Raw genomic sequence first — 18,071 nt, 5'->3', positions numbered from 1 at the left:
TTCCTACTTACTCCTGCTGAAGAAGCAGCATTGTGTTACAGGAAACAAAGGCTTTCATGCAAACAGGCAGATTTGGATTTCTGTTCTAATAAAGCATCCTTGTTGAGATAACTTTATCCAACTAGCCAGATTTCTTCTTTTTATACTTCTTTGCTTATTGTTTGTTTAGTTCTGTGAAAGAATCTAATATGGTTCTTATTAGTAGCTTATAATAGTTTTCTCATGTATGTGGCCTCCAGTATTTCCAGTATTTCCCCAGGTTTAATACTGTGGTTCATCTGCCTCCTAGGAGCCTCTCCTTTTCTTGTCCACCTGATTTCTTAGGCTCATTAGCTATTCTTTCAATAAGGTGTAGAAAATTTTACTGTAAAAGTTTGACACCTTTTAGATTGGTTTTATATGCAGATGTTTAGCTTACATGCATGTATGTGCACCACCTGCATGCTTGGTGCCCATAGAGATCAGAAGAGGGCATTTTATTCCCCGGGACTGGAGTTACATATACTTATAATCTCCAAGTGGGTGCTGTGAATGAAAACAGGGTCCTCTGCAAGAGTATTACATGCTCTTAACTACTGAGCCACTACTGGGTCAGTTCCAGGACTTTTCACATGTTCTACCACTGAGGTACACCTTGTACCCTATGAGTTAGGAGTTAAGTAGACATTAGAGACTCCTGGCTAGATTGTAGGTGCTAATTATTGTTTGTTTCTTAGGATATTCTTATTTAACGTTTCAGGTTATGTTAAGAAGTTGTTTTATTGGGTTGTTTTGTAACCAGTCAAACCATAGCCAGAAATGGAAGCAGGACACTTTGAGTTACTTAAAAAGTAATGTATTATTGAAGGTGATTTCTGACTGTCTTCCCGAATGGAGGGCTCTGGTTATCTTGAGCTGTGGTGCATGTTCACAAGCTGCCCGAGCAGACATTCATATTAGAATAAGGTCTTCATTTAAGAAACAGTTGAGCCTGTAAAACTGTCTTTTAAAATTAAACTTTTTTAAGTTATTGTGTCATGATGAGTTATAAAAATGATTCTTTGTAGTTTTGGTATTCCCAACTTTATTTTAGTACTCAAATAATTAGTTTATTTAACACACCTGTTTTGTATTCTAAGAGAAGCTATTCTACAATTATGATTGCTTTCTTTTACTTATTTCTGATTTTTGCACCATCTTTTGTCCTCAATTATAAGTTCGTTTTAATTTTAAAAATTAACTAAAAAATGAACTATTTGGTTTGTTTTAGTTTATGTCATGGCCTGTCTTATGTCAAGACACTGAAAAGTATCTCTCCAAATTGTTGTTCTGCTATAGTTATTTCTCTCAAAGAAGGCCTCTTGTATGGTTATTTGTTGAATTGTGTACCTACTGAATTAGTCAAAGCTCTCGCTAAAACCATTTTTTTCTTTACTTCTCCCCTCCCCCCCAAACTTGCTTTTGTTATGTATTGGCTTGCTAATCCTTGTGTTGAGCAGTATCAGACATCACCTTTCTTGGGGGCAGTTAGTCCACTCTTCCGCTTTCTTTGTCAAAGGGCTCCCTTAATAGGAGAAGTCAACAGGGAGGACAAAAAGGATTGAAAGTTGTATTTAATCAGGGTCAGAGAGGTGGTGTTCAGAGTGACGGGCCCACAGGCAGGCTGGCCTTTCATGCTTGCCGACGCAGATGGTCCCAGAGCATTCAGCTAACTGAAGAGAAAGCTGCCCAGCGAAACCTATTGTAGGGTAGCATCGTTACAGTTGAGAAAGGTTGCCAGGGGTAACTAGAGAGTATCACCAGTATCGTGTGATCACTAGGCTGTGCCATTGAAAATGTTAGACTGAGGATTGTATTGGGTCCCTTGGCATCCTGATGTTCATATATAAGCAGTATTAGCTTATATTAATGTTTTTAAATTTAATTTTTTTCCAGTTTTGTTACTTTTGTTCCTGCTCTACTTTTTTAGCACACAAAACTAGGCGTATTTATAATTAGTAATTTAAAACTTGCTTGTGAGAAACAATAACTATTTAATAATATATTTATTGCAGGCTTTATAACCTATGTCAAATTATGAAATTTAGGTTTCTGAAAATGGCATGTAATGTATTTGAAGAATTAGATGATTTTCTAAAATTGCTCTGACAAAACACTAGTATATCTCAAATAGAAGAGTTTATTGTTTTTCTTTAATTATAGATTATAAACAGAGATGGCAATTATCCAAAAATAACACAGTGAAAGGTTGGGCCTAGACAGTCCAGACTTTTAGGAAATCTGTCTTTAGTTTTCACCTAAGGCAAAAGTAAAAATATACATGTCAAGTGTGTTCAAGTCAGTAACGTAACAGTCATTGTTCTCAATATGCTCAATGTGATTAAATATCCAATTTATTTCTGTATTTCTAGAAATTATTTATAGTCACTTACAAAATATAAACTCAGCACTCTCCTACAGTAACTAGAAGAAAATGCAAAGAAAATTCAAGATAGTATGAATGTGAAATGTGAAATACACCCAGGACTTCAGGTAAAGTAGTAATAAACTTACAAATATTAGCTTTAAATTAGATTGGCAGTCAGTCCAAATACATTAGCCAGCGCTGATTTTAGCTTGTACTGGTTACTTGCCTACTTTTAGGTAAGACGCTGAGTAAGACTACAGGACCAACTACCAAAATTGTTGGTGGTGTGAAAAGCTAGTAATCTCTAATGGAATTATTTTGTATTAAAGGTAACTTTTTAAAATTGGTGTTACAGATGGAGTCAAATTCTTAACCCCATTTAATTAGATTCTAAGTTAATTTCATATTTCCACAGAAAAAATATCTTATTGTTATTAAAATGAGTGACTTAGTTTTTTTCTTCACATTAAAACATGGGTGAATCATTTTTATATTTTGGATCAATTCATAACCATTACCATAAAGTAAAAGTCAGTCTCTCTCTCTCTCTCTCTCTCTCTCTCTCTCTCTCTCTCTCTCTCTCTCACACACACACACACACACACACACACACACACACACACACACACGTTCTGAAGAGGTCTGCTGACACAGAGATGAAACATTTCATTGGAAAAATTACCTTTTATGTTAGTAAAAATGAACAGAGGTAGTGATTTCCCCTTTATTTCCTAGAAAACAAGTAAAAAATAACTAGGTTGTGCTATCCTTTATCATAGGTTCTTTCTCAAAGAGTATGACTTTTTGTAAGATTTGTGGGGAATTACAAGATTTAGAAATAGAGGTGGCAGTGTCATCACAAATTTTAGTAGGATTACTCGTCTAATGAGCCTCAGTAATCAAAGAGATTAATAAATACTGTAGTTTATGGCTCTTCATCTTTTGAATTGTCAATCGCCTTTTGCTTCTTTCCCAAGTCGAGTTCACTGTGTAGACCAGGCTGGCCTCAGAGATCCGCCTGCCTCTGCCTCTCAAGTACTAGGATTTAAGGCGTGCACCACTACACCTAGCTTGTCGTCTTCTTCATCATTGTGCTATGGCATATATTTGACTGAACACTTGGTAAACAGCTTGAAGTTATAGTAGAAAATATTTTTTAAACTCACATTTCATGTATTTTCACTTAGATTGACTCTGTGATGTAAACATCTGTTTTGTAGGACCAAGATGGTTGTCATAAAAATCTTACATTAAATTTCAGCTGAGATCCCTTTCACTCTGATCTTTGAAACCATGCAGGAAGCATAAAACTGAGAGGAAACATAAAGTATCCCTTTTTTGTCATCTTTACAAAGATTATAAACAAAATTGCCTTTAAAGCTTATAAATATATATTTCCTTGAGAACAGTTTAAAATTATCTTTATTGGTAGTCTGATTTTGAAGTTAAACTATTTTCTTCTCATGCCTCCGTATATACACACACTCTCTCTATATATATATGTGTGTGTGTACTTACATACATGTATATATTGTGTATGTGCGTATGCATGTATTTACACATATATGTGATTTTATGTGCGGATGCAGGCACTTGAATTCCATGGCATATGTGTTGAGGTCAGAGGCCAACTTTTAAGAGTCATTTCTTCTATCTTTCGCTCGCTCGCTAGCATCTAAGTGAAGTGTAAATTTGGCTCCTGCAAACTTTAAAATGGAAACCAGGAACCAAGCCAGGCATGATGATACATGCACTCCTTTAATCCCAGCACTCAGGAAGCAGAGGCAAAGGGATCTCTGTGAGTTCCTGAACAGCCGGGGCTACACAAAGAAACCCTGTCTTGAAAATCCAAAAAGAAGAAAAAGAAAAGAAACCCAAGAACCAGAAAGCTAATTTAGATTTTGCTGATTGAGTTTTACTTAAATGTGAGTCATAAAGCCTTTCTTTGTTTAATTCCATTTTTTTTGTAACCATAATATATGGCTGCTAATGGGATCTTAATAATTGGAGTCTTATGGCAGAACTTATTAAAAATAGAACCAGTATCAAATCTATCCTTCTATTTTAAGTATTTAAGTGTAGTTACAACTTGTTTGTTAAATGAAAACCATGCCAACACTGGCAGGTCTCTTCAGTAACAATAGTCATATTATCTGACCTGTACAGCAGGGACTCAAATGCTTGCTAAATATATAATCTTGACTTAAGACAGTTTTAGAATTGACTTACATAGTTAAGGAAAATGACTGTCACCCAAAAAATAAAAATGAATGAATCTTGTGAAAATTGCAATAAGCAAGCTGATGTTCACAATCATGGTATTTATGGTTTGGAGAAAATTCATGAATGGGAAATTATTGCTTTATTTCTGAGTTACGAAAAAAGTAGGAAGTTCTAAAATGCTGTCAATTGTGGGGTGACTGTTAAGTATTTTTCCTTAGGTGACAAACCGCTGCTGACACAGTAATCCCAGACCAAATCAGACCTAATTAAAAGATACTCAGGTTTAATGGCTGCCAAAACTCTCAGGTGCCCCCCACCCTGGGAAAACACGGAGAGGGGAACTGAGAATCAAAAGACCACCGAAAACCAGGAGAACACGTGTTCATTCTCTGGGAGGCAGTTTAAGTAGCCTGTGGGAGTGGTCTTGACCTTCCCTGGGGAGGGGTCATCATTTGGGGGGGGGGTGTTTCTCAGAGGTGGAGTTTGGACTGAGGCAACTCCCAGGGGAGGGAGCTTTGAAATGGAACTTTCCACCCAGCATTCCAAAAATGAATGCCAGGGGGCTGGGGTGAAGCCCCCTAACACATTCTAGACTCTTTGTATAAAGGGGTGCCAGGGAGCTGAGGTGATGCTTTTAACCAAACATTTCAGACTTTTTTTGGATAAGGATGTCTGGCTACTTCCTGCAGATGTGGGACTACATGGGAGGGGGAGAGCTGGGAGTTGGGCTCACCACTCAGCAAAAGGCAGCATCGGTTTACTGCCTTCCTGGAGACCTCAGGCAGCTGTTCCTTGAGGGAGATGGGATGGCAGGTGGCTAGCAGAAAAAATATATTGTTATCATTGGCCTATGAATGGGGCTAATCATGGGAAGAGTCATTAACTGCCAGAAAGAATGGGACAGAGAAGTGCCCTGGCTGTACAGGTGGGGCTCCGGTATATAAGTGAGACACAAGAGCAGATATGCCCTTTTCAAACCAGATTTTAGTTGGTAGGTGTCCTTCAGCCAGGAGAGTTCCTACCAATGGTGAAGTCCTAGGAGCTGGTGTAGGTGTTGGCCTTGTCTGGAGGGCCCTTTGTAAGTTGGTCTTGGCCTAGATGGCAGGAATGACCTATAAGATACGCTTAAAAATAGGTGGGGTTAAAATACACTCTGGAGACTGTTTTTACCAAACCAGATTTCTTGATAAAGCAGCAGAACTTTTTTAAATCTGCAGGAAATATCTGTGAGACAACTAAAACAAAAACATTTTAAAAAACAATTAAAGGAAATTAAAAACTCAGGATCTCTTAAGATATACCTAAAACCTGTTAATTTATGGTTATGATCATAAATACTTAGACGGCTATTTGACAGTATAACCATTTAGCAAAACAACAATACTAGTTTTTCCTCTAGGGCCTATGAATGCCTCTGCCATGGATTTTTGATCAGATTTACAATACCAAGCATTATTTTCTTTCTGTGGAGCAAGCCTCAATTCAACCAGAAAGCAGTTGGTTATATTTTCATGACTGTCGTGCCACTATTACATCAGTATGCAAATCTTGTCTGGCCAGTTGGTGTTTTTAGCATGCCCAGTTCAACACTGTGTAAGACTCTTTATGGCATAGCCTGCATAGCAGCACTATGAGAGCTAGCTGAGAGGAGGTGTCCAGAGTAAGTTCCAGCTGGAGTTCTCTGTCTCCATCACAAAAACCTGTGGTGTCTTCAGCAGTAAGGTCTTACCATCTAGTTGTCAGTTAAATTCTTAATAGTGGTAAGGTCTTTTTAAATCTCTAAATTCCTGAATATCATTTTTTTCTTACTGTTCTTTTTCTCCATGTAACACATATTTTCTTCCAACAGATATTTAAAATTGACCTGTTGAGATCAATGCTAACAGTGGCTTTAAAAAAATTTTTTTTTTTTACTTTGTGTTTGGCCTACATATATGTTTGCTACTATATGCATGCTTCTTGCCTGACGGGGGGGGGGGGGGGTGGTAGAGGAATTCAGGGGATATCAGATTCCCTGGAGCTGAGTAACAGGCAGTTGTGAGCTACTGATATAGGTGCTAGCAGTAGAACTCAGGTCTGCTCCAAGAACAGTGTGTACTATTAACCACTCCCAGAGATGACTTTCTAATAAAGCTTAGAATCAGATGCCATTCGTAACTGACTAGATTTACTGTGAAAGTTCCAAACACCTGTACAGCATTCCTTTCAGACTGATAAGTCAGCAAAATTTTTAGAAACTCTCATAGGTTTGGGATTTTTTTTTTTCCAAATTGTCAAAAACACATGACAAGTATCGGCCAACTTTATATCTTTACCCAGGAGCCTAAAGTAGTGATCCTCAGAGTTTAGTCTGAGAATCTTTGGTAGTCTTGAGTTTGTTTCTTCATGTTCAAATCTGTTTTCGCAATGATACTAAAGGAATTGGCCTTCTTACTATGTTGACAAAAGCAGTGCTGATGAGACCACTAGAAATAGTCATTGTGCTCTTTATTTTTCAATATTGCCCTAAAAAATCCTAACTTTCTTGATAAACAATTTTTTTAAAAAATGTAAAAGTTGATTGTGGTGTTAGACTCCTGAAATCCCAAAACTCAGGATGCCATTGCTGGAGTATTAATCGTTCAAGGCCGGCCTCGGCTATATAGTCAAAACTATATTTCCAGGTTTAATTCTACCTTTTTTTTAAAATTTATTTATTTATTATGTATACAATATTCTGTCTGTGTGTATGCTTTCAGGCCAGAAGAGGGCACCAGATCTCATTACAGATGGTTGTGAGCCACCATGTGGTTGCTGGGAATTGAACTCAGGACCTTTGGAAGAGCAGGCAATGCTCTTAACCTCTGAGCCATCTCTCCAGCCCCTAATTCTACCTCTTGAGGGCTTCTGATGTCTTACACTTTTCCAGGTGTGCAATTTGAGCCAGGCCAATTGCTTCATGCATATTTAGATAACTGACCTATTCCTAATGTTCATATTCCACTGTTTTGTTCTTCACGTAAAAAGGACAAGTTCAGAGATAAAATTATCAACAATTCAAGATGGCGGCAGCAAAGCATTGTGTCCAGCAAAATCCCCTACTAGAAGGAAATCCTATATAATGCTCAAGTTTCATGCCCAGTAAGCTGACTCCACCAGCTTGTTCATCAGAATAAAGTGTACATGCTGCTAAAATGCCCCTAAAGGGCTTTATGGATGCTGAAGCCCCTAGCACTGTAATGTTCAGTCAAGCTGAAGTTCTAAACACAGGCCTTTGATAAAGAATTCAAATTTCTTAAAATACTCTTGCCTCATTTTGTTGTGTATTGTTATTTATCCTTAAATTTTGAGTTGAGTTGCATTATCTCTGACCTTTTATGGTTGGTGGGGAAAGGGGAGAACCGTGGATTATTATAATTATTGTTGAGCTATAACTTGTGTCTGTTTTTACTATATTCATTAGCGTGCTGGTCCTCAGTCCTAGTTACCAAGTTTTACCTGTTGCTAATACTGTCCCTTCCCTCCTTAATCTTGTGCCTTTGTCAGAAAGAATTTTAAAGACTGAAGCCAAGATATATGCGTAATAGTCATTGTTTTTTTCTTTTTTTACTCTCAACATTTTTTTTTAGATGAAGTTTCTCTTATTGAATGCACTTTTTCCTTGTTAATATGCATAGAGTTTGAAGCAGCGGGTCTATACAAAGGCAAAGAAGACATGGCTACATAGGCTCTGTTTTACACTGGGCCACTGCTCTGCTCCCTGTAGTATGAATTATGAAAACCCAAGACAGATGTTGGGGTTTAACTTGAAGGTCAGAAAAGCAAAACAGCCAGCCACTGGCTCTTACCTCTTCCTCAGACCTCTGGAGACCACTTTCAGCATTGTGAAATGATATCATCACTGAAGTAGGATTGCAACCATTGCTTTCATTCTTCTATTGTCCCATTACACTTGGAAAGAGATATACACCAGAATCTGATAACTAGTGCCTCAGGTGATCAAGGTAGGGTCTGCTTTTATCCTCTCAGGGTTGCCTGGTAGGCCCTTGAGCTTCCTGGGCTTTTGATTTGGTTGTCTCTGACTGGAATGTCCTCATCAGTTTATCCTAATGTGTTATTCAAACTCATTTGTTTGAACCCTATGGCATGAAAAAGAATTGGAAATACTGCCTCATGCCTCAAATTAAAACCTCACAAGGAAATAAAATTCTGTATTTAAGCAGTAACTAGGTTTTATATAGTTAAACAATAACCTTTTAGCTATATTTAATCATTATTGGTTTTGTTTTCATGGTATTTTGTTGTAATTTTATTTAAGGTAAGCATTAATTAGCAGTACACAGTACAGTGCTTCATAGCACACTGATGAAGATAAGCATTGAGAGACTTACAGCCCTAGCTTTGCTTCTGGTTGCTTTGTTATGAGAGTTACAGACAAATGGCTAGCCTGGCCAAATATGACAGCGCACAGGTGTAACTTCAGCGTTCTCAGGTAGAGTAGGAAGACTACAAGTCCCAGGCTAGCTGGATCTCCGCAAGCCTTGTCTCAAAAAGGAAAAAAGCTACCAAGTTGAGTAGTAGCCTATCTCCTGGTGTAAGGAAGGTGTGGTCTGGATAAGGACACAGCTGATCTATTTGATTATTGTTTTGACAGTGGAAAGATTAAGATTATAGTAACAGCATTGGTTATAAATTGGTTATAAATAGAATCTGTGAAATTCAAGAACAGTATTGAGTTTTTAAATGTATCCATAAAAGAAGGCTTTGTCCCCATTCCCACTAAACCTCTGGTATGTGATAGTCTATGCTTGATCGCATTCATTTTTTTTATGCTGAATTAATTTTGTTAAGGAGATTAGATAAGTGAAAATTTATATAAACTGTTAAAATTTATTTTCAAAAAGAGAACTATAGCAAGAAAAGATAGTAAGTATATATTATTTGCCACAATGGCTATAATTGCTAGCTCTTGTATTTACATTTGTCAAAGGAGAGCGTCATTTTATGAGTTCCAATTTACATATCAGAAGAATTTCTTATTTGCTGGATGTTGAAATGACTTGTGCTATTATTGTTTTGTCTGAAACTTAGGACTTTTAGTGGCAATATCTTCCTCATTAATTCAATATAAATAGAATATCCCCTTGATAGCAAAGAGTCCCTTTTAAGAGTTCATTACAGCTGTAGTGGTGAGCTGCCCTCTCCTGGTCATCTGTGCCACATAGAACTCCCAGTGGAACCTAAAGAAAATCAGACCTATGACCAAATTGGTAGATGTTTTAATTTAATACCAACATTAGTCTCTTTTATGATTCTAGTATAAAACTTTACTTTGGCTCCTTGTCGCCCCTTTATAAAGACGTTGACAGAAAAAAATGGTCTTTTCTCTTGCACATGTACTTATCATTCCTTGCAACTGAGAATTTTGCCCATTGCTTTAGCCTTAATTGTTCTGTCTTTCTTTACACACTTAAGGTTCATTCCTTTGTATGTCTAGAATCTAGAAGATTTTCCAAAAGACTGTATAGGTAGGTGGATTCCCCATGGTGTTCTTTTCTTAGAAGATATTCTTACATGTTTTCTTAAAAAAAAATTTACATATTTGCTTAAAAGATGGGCATAAAAGTTTCAGTTTCATGATGCATATGAGTTGAGTAGTGATTCTTCTTAAAACTAGATCTTCTGGATTTTTTATTCTAGATTATTGTCTTATTTCTCATAAGCACATCTTTAGCTTATTTTTATATTCTGGCTTTATGGACCTATGAGATTACCATATTTAATACCATATTTAATTACCATATTTAATAAAACAATACCACAATACCAATAAGAATTCATTTTAGAATTTTACTTCCTTATCGAAGATAGCAGATTATCTCTCCTTTTTTTACTTACTAAGAAATCTTTGTAATTTGTTTTCATGTTTTAAAAAAATAGAAACTAATAGTTTTATTGTATTTTTTCAGTAAAATTCAGTTTGCCATTAGTTAATATGTCTCTTACAAATTGTAAAAAACCCTTTTTATGACATACTTAATTTCCAAAGTTCATATATATTTTAATAATTCAGCCTGTCTCATCCATTACAATCCTTTTTGTTGGCACAAAGAGAACTTCAGACCTTTCCTTGGGTATTTTGTTTTCAGGCAGTTTTGTGTGATTAATTTTTACTTGGAAAAAAAAATTTTATTAGGCACTTGTGTGTGCACACATGTGGCAGTCAGAGGACAGATGGTGGGTGTGAGTTCTCCCTTTCTACATACAGAGACTCCTCACCTGCTAAGCTGTCTCCTTGCCCTTACTTGGCAAATTGTATTGGAAGACTGGATGAAGGACTAATTAGGCTATTTGGGTCTGCGCCCACCCTCCAAATTGCATAGAATTTTTCTCAGTTTCAACTTAAAACAGAAAATCCACAGAAGAAGTTTAAAGGGCATAATCAATACTTAAGAATTATTTGTGAAGCAAAGTCACACTTAGAAAACTTCAAAAATACACATTAAAACTGTGAGAAGGAACTGTGCACAGCAGGAACCAAGCAGTGTCCTTCACCCTCGCTGGCAGTCTGGTTTTGTCTAGAGGTATATGGATAGCAAAGCCCTGATTTAAACGTGGCCATCCAAAAAGATCTGTGCCATTGGTGATGAAAGTAATGAAGTGTTTTAATACCATTTGGGCCCCTCCTGTGCCACTTCCTAGTTAATGTGGAAATATAGTGAAAACAATTCCCATTTTCTAGGAAATGGAAATAATGCTAATTCTCATACTGGATACTTGTGAAATTTTCATCAAAATTATTGCTAAAAACATTTTAAACTATTATAAAGTATATAATATAAAATGATATTACTTACAAATTAAAATGCTCTTAATTCTTTTAAACCAGTATTAGGTCAGACTTCATGGAAGACCTGACTTTTAACAATAATGTGACTGTTTTTCTTATATGTTGGTGAATATTTTCAACTTACCAGTTTTGGTGGAGTGTGGGGAGTTGTGTAACTTCATGCTCCCTCTGCTCTGGGGTGTGTGTGTGTGTGTGTGTGTGTGTGTGTGTGTGTGCCATAACATGATGCAAATAGTTCTATTTTCCTCATTAAATCATGCCTTACTGGCTTATTTCAATATAAAAAATAGGAAGAATAGGAAAGTCTGTAATTTTATATATCAGTATTTATTTCACCAGTTTTCTTATCTGATATTTCTGGATACATTTCTTCATAAATGCAGGGGAAGCACCAAAAACTTAAAGTGCCCAGAGTTTGGTCTCATCATGCTCTATGCTGTTTTCCTCAGGCCTCCCCAGAGCAGTTAGACTTGAATCTTTTCGGGAGGAAGAAATTTTCCTTGAAAAGATATGCTTAAAGCCACATCTTTGAAGCATAAGACCAGCCTGTTCTGATGGTGCGGGGTTACCTAGGAAACCTGTATCCCATCAGGAGAAAAACAGATGTTCTTTCTCCTGGTAAAGAACTGCAGCTATCCATTTAGCAATTAGGAATCTCTTCCTAGATAGTAATACTCTTGAGATGGGAGCCTTTCAGCAGGCAGGAACAAGAATCACGTGAGTTTTCCCCCCTGCATGGGAATGAGTCCTCTTATACTTGTCTTCATTTCTTCAAATAAAAAACAAAAGTAGGCTGATAGGCCAGTGTCAGTCATACTAATAGGACTAAGATATTTTATTTCTAGAATTGTAAATAGGAGGCCTACTAAAAGATCATGAAGAGAGTTCCCTTCTGGACCCCAGCATCTCCAGTCCAGTCAGCCCAAAGCATTAGTTATTTCTAGCCAGGTTTCTAATTTTAAATGGATTTGAGGAGGGGAGGGAGTGGAAATAGGGATAGCTATGTAAAATGAGAAAAGATTGCATTAAAAAAATTCTTAATTAAGAAAAAGTAAAAAATGAGTTTGATTGAAATGGTGTTCTGGTGGTGTCTCTAAAAAGGGCGAAGAACCTGCCTTTCCCCGCTGTTAACCCCGTGCCTTTTTATTTAGAATAATTAGAATAATAAGATTTACTTTGTGTCTCCTTTCACATCCCCATACATCTGGCCTAGTCTTCCTTTTTTTTTTTTTTATTTTTTTTTTATTTTATTTTATTTTATTTTATTTTTTTTGGTTTTTCGAGACAGGGTTTCTCTGTGGTTTTGGAGCCTGACCTGGAACTAGCTTTTATAGACCAGGCTGGTCTCGAACTCACAGAGATCCGCCTGCCTCTGCCTCCCAAGTGCTGGGATTAAAGGCGTGCGCCACCACCGCCCAGCTGTTGCTATTTTGCTTTTTTTTAAGACTGTCCCATTGCCTGTAAAATTAGTATAGCCTATTTACCCTAGAGTTGGAGCCCATGGTGATCTGCCCTGTCTGTTTTGCCTATCTATGCTATAGTACTCATTCTCAGGTTAGATTCAGTCTCTGTGTTTTACTGTTTCTTTATACCCTCAAATCAAATCTCTCTTTTTGATCTCTGGTGTTTCCTCTTCCTCATTCCCTCTCCAAATTCCTACACACTGAATTCTTTTTTCTTCAAAAAATTTCCTCTACATTTTTTAAGGTCATATTTGAGAAGAAAAGGAACTGTAATTTCAACATCCTGGTATAAAGCAGAGAAACAGAAGAGCACTGTAACACCATCACCACCCTGTCTCGAACTGTAAGAGGTTAATAACACTGCACTTTTGTAGTTGGCCAAGGAAACTAAAAGGTCAACCAAATACAAACGTTTTCATGTAAACTGTCTTTGCTATATGGGAAGATTCTACCACACTATTTAGGTCCCAAGAAGTGATGATGTGGTCCAGATGGTTAAAGAGAGAACCATCTCAGGCAATCTGTGAAAGCTAAAACTACTAACATAGTAGGTTGCTAAACTGAATGACTTGGAAAACAGTCATCAGCAGAAGAAGCCAATATATTGGAGTAAAAGCAGTCCATAGCAGACTCTATGAGCCTTGCTGTGGTGTTTTGCTTGATAAAATTTTAAAAATGTCTTCCAGGTGCTTTTTGTAAGCTAGCACTTTTGTATTTTCTTCCCCACCTCCCACCCCCATCATGGTGCTGGGGATCAAATCCAGGATCTAGGATCTCGTAGACAGGTGCTCTCACACTGAACTGCATACTAAAGTGCACAACTTTGCATACTGAATTCTTGAAGATAGATTCGGAAAACACTGAGATGGAGCACTTGTCACAATGCAGTTCATAGAGCTGCTATACTTGATTTACCCACTCGTATACACTCTCAGAGGCTTTGGGATCTGACTCACGGGGTTTGTTAATCATCAGCATTTCTCGGTATGATATTCAAACTATGATGAGTTTGGTGACTTATTTTGCTCCTTTGAAATACTACAATCTTTCGGTGGAGATGAATCTTAGCTTACTAGCCAAAGTGATGCACACATCTTGAACAAACCCCACACCTCTGTCCTCTGCTTTGGGTTTAACATTCCTCTTGCTAGATATATTCCTGCCTTTTGTATGTGTGTGTGATTTCTACTAATCAAATTCCATAATCTTGAAGTTGGAGGTTTCCTCTCTGGCACTGACCCAGGTCTTCCCTTTCTTCCCTTCTTTGAACCCTGTGTAGTGTCATTCATTCAACTTCCTTTATGTACTGCTTTTATCTTTATCTTGTTATGTGTATCATTTTATTCCCTGACTTTATTTTAAAGTTTCTTACAGCAAGAGCAGTTCTGTTCCCTATGATATTTAGAAGAGAACCTAGTAAGAGTAGTGTGTGTTTGAAGACCTTCATACCTCTAATGTACTTTCAAAGCAAACATGCTGCTATTACAAGATACTATAGTGTCATAAATGATATTTCACTTATTGTGTTTCTGTATCTAACCAAGAAGACATGCAGAAGTTGCACACCTTTTGGCTGTTCATTTTCAAATCAATAGAATCTTAATTTTCAAAAAAAATCTGTACTAAATATATTTTTTTAAAAAAATCAAAATTTCTGGTGTTTCTACAGCTGACCTGTTGTTTCAACCATGAATTTAATCATTGTCACTTCTGACACTCAGTTCAGAATGGAAACTTTCATGAGTAATATTTAAGCTTAAATCCAAATGGTGAGAATTAACTAGTTGAAATGGTAAGATAAAAGGGTATTTTAGGCAAAGAAATAAGATGCTCAAGGACTCACTGATAGACAGGACAGTAACTTGTTTTACCCACTCGTATACACTCTCAGAAGGCTTTGGGATCTGACTCACGGGGTTTGTTAATCGTCAGCATTTCTTGGTATGATATTCAAACTATGATGAATTTGGTGGCTTATTTTGCTCCTTTGAAATATTAAGCATCCAAATATATGAGCCTACAGGGGCCATTCTAATTCAAACCACCACAAGGTTCAATCTTAAAATTTTAATAACAGCAACACATAAAAGAAATACATGTAATCCTAAATGTGAGATTGGAAATTTTAAAATTTCTAGAAGCTGGGATGGGGCAATGGATCAATGAATGAAGTGCTTGCTGCAAAAGTTAGAGGATCTGACTTTGGTCTTAAATTTTAAAGTTTTACTAGCCAAAGTGATGCACACATCTCGATAGAAGATCAGTACAGTTTGAAGGTAGTCTATGAATGTGCACATAAAGTAAACCAAGTCAAGGTCAGATTTTGCAGACACTAAAGATCATGTTAAGATTTTTTTTATCCTTATTTTTAAAGAAGTTGTAAGTTATTGAAGTGTGTTACAGTAGCTGTTGGTCATATTTGCATTTTCATCAAAACTGCAGGATTGAGAAATGTCACAGGGTCTATCATAGACAGTGGTCTGGCTGTTAGAGCAGTTTCAGGAATGATGTGTTACCATAGTAAATAGTGAAGTATCAGTAAAGGGGGAAATTAATTCATTGCAGCACTTGAAAGTAAAATCAATAGGACTTAGTAAAGACTTCTGTATAATCAATGAGGAAGAAAGCAGCAACATTTCCTGGATTTCTTATTATACACTGCCCATATTAAAATGTCATATACTAAGGAAACATTAAAAAGGGGACAAGATTTAGAAGGATGAGGTTTGCTCTGAGATGTTGAGTTTGAGGCACTTAGATACTTAGTTTGTGGGAGTGGTCAGCCTAAGAAGGGTCTAGTTTAGATTTCATAGTGTATAGCTTTGTTGTTTAATGTGATAGACTTTCACCGCATGTGGCAGTTGGGCACATAGAAATTGTCTAGTCTGCATTGGAATGTGCTATAGTCTAAAGGCAGTGTGAAAAAAATGTAAAGTCATTAATTTTATGTTGATTACATGCTATATTACATTTTAGATTGTGTGGTATTTTAGAAAATACCAAGTTTCTAAAACTTTAAATTATTACTATTTAATGGAGCTACTGGAAGAGAGAGAGACAGGGTGTGGTATGCATATGTGCGTGAGGATGCACTCTTCATGCAGGCACAATTGTCAGTACAGAAGTTAATGTCAGGATATCTTCAGTGGTTTCTCTACATCATTTGTTTTGAAACAGAATCTGTCACTGAGTCTGGAGCTAGCCATTTCAGCTTTAATGGATGGCCAGTGAAACCCAAGAATCCTCCTGTCTTCTCCCCAAGTACTGGAGTTACAGATATCTGCTGCCATACCAAGAGAGTTTTTTTTGTTGGTGTTGTTTAAGTGTGGGTTCTGGAGAATCTGACCAAAGTCAGGTCCTCTAACTTTTGCAGCAAACACTTCATCCATTGCCCCAGCCCAGCTTCTAGAAATTTAAAAATTTCCAATCTCACATTTAGGATTACATGTATTTCTTTTATGTGTTGCTGTTATTAAAATTTTAAGATTGAACCTTGTGGTGGTTTGAATTAGAATGGTCCCCATAGGCTCATATATTTGGATGCTTAGGCATCAGGGTGTGGTACTACTTGATAGGGATTCGACATGGCCTTGTTTGGGGAATTGTGTCAACTGTGGGTGGTCTGTGGGGTTTCAAAAGCCCAGGCCCAGAGTCTCTATCTTCCTGCTGCCTCTGGATCCATACAGAGAGCTCTCGGCTACCTTCACTTCCACCATGCTCCTTGCCATGATGGTTATGGACTAACCCTCTGAAAGCAAGTCCCCAATTAAATATTTTATAAAAATTGTCATGGCCATGGTGTCTCTTCACAGTGATAGAACCAAGACAGACCTTGAAAACAAATCCCAACATTTATTTGTTTTGTGTTGCCAGAATCGTCAAAATTCCTGACGTCTTCATTAGATTACTTTGGACACTGCATACTTATAAAGTGTCAGTTCTAAAAGAAACCTCTTAAATAATTTTACTTGCTTAAAAATGTAAGACATTTTCTTCCCCACCTCCTTTCTAAGGAGACACCACTAAAAACAGTTCATTGAGAGAGGAGCTGTCTTCATTTCTACTTGGTTCCAAAGAAGCAGAGATAACACTGGGTGGCTTGAATTGAATCTTCAGCTACAGTGTCAATCTTAGGGAACATAGCAAGGAGATATTTGATGGGCGTAGTTGACCGGTAAACTAGAATTAACCAGACCAGCTCAATACAACAGATCTAGTTTAATAATTGGAAAATGGGGAAACTCACACGACCGGGGTCCAGCGAACACCAGAAGGGGCAGAGAAGACAAAGAGCACCTGGATTCCCAGTGCTTTCTTCCCTGGCCCCAGGCAGCCACACCCTAGCCAAATGTGATTAGCTGAACTTCCCCATCAGATATTAGTTTCCTTAAATCAGAACATTTGTCTTCAAGGGAGGATGGAAGCTAAAGCATGAACAAAGAATAATTTTTATCACAACATTTTATAACTCTTTTTTTTTCTTATTAGTACAGTATTTATTTGTCTTCTCTCTGTCAAACCCTGAGCCAATCACTTTCCCCAGACTTCCTGGGGAGGTACAGGAAAAGGAACATACAGGGCAGACGGGACACAAAAGAACTACGGGAGGTGAAGTGGAGACAGCTGCGTGACGTGGTGAAGAGGATGAGAAAGGCCACCATTAGGCAAAAGAGCCCCATGGCCTCCGAGAGGGCAAAGCCCAGAATGGCGTAGGAGAAGAGTTGTTGCTTCAGAGAAGGGTTCCTGGCATAACCAATGATGAGGCTCCCAAAAACAGTTCCAATCCCAGCCCCAGAGCCAGCCACCCCAACAGTAGCAGCCCCAGCCCCAATGAACTTGGCGGCTGTGTCAATGTCCCTGGAAGTGACACTGGTTTGGAAGCTGCGGCTAGGGACGAGTGAGGTCAAAGGACGAGGGACTGCTAAGCTGCTGAGGGCCTCATCTCTCCGTGTCTGTGGGTTCAGCTCCACTGCAGACAGAGGACGGCTCAGCAGCTGAGAGGTGCTCCTGACCAAGGAGCGGGTGGAGATGAACCTGGAACAGGCATACATTTTCAGGGGTGAGGGGCCAAGGCAAGAGAGCTGCTCCCAAGGTAGAGAAGACAGAGAGGACCATTTTATAACTCTTAATGAAATAACAAGTGAAAGATCACTAGTGACTGCTAGCTTGG

At 37.7% G+C, this 18,071-nt stretch overlaps 1 protein-coding gene and 1 pseudogene across 6 annotated transcripts in view; one reads left to right on the top strand and one right to left on the bottom strand.

Moving 5' to 3' along the window:
- Positions 1–18,071, top strand: part of Zcchc7 (zinc finger CCHC-type containing 7) — a 168,298-nt gene that overhangs the window by 84,633 nt on the left and 65,594 nt on the right. The window lies entirely within an intron of this gene.
- On the bottom strand, positions 17,373–18,009 carry LOC142847360 (ATP synthase F(0) complex subunit C2, mitochondrial pseudogene; annotated as a pseudogene).

This window comes from Microtus pennsylvanicus, chromosome 3 (genome assembly GCF_037038515.1).
Source record: "Microtus pennsylvanicus isolate mMicPen1 chromosome 3, mMicPen1.hap1, whole genome shotgun sequence".
Classification (NCBI taxonomy): domain Eukaryota; kingdom Metazoa; phylum Chordata; class Mammalia; order Rodentia; family Cricetidae; genus Microtus; species Microtus pennsylvanicus.
This window is presented reverse-complemented; position numbering and strand designations above follow the sequence as displayed.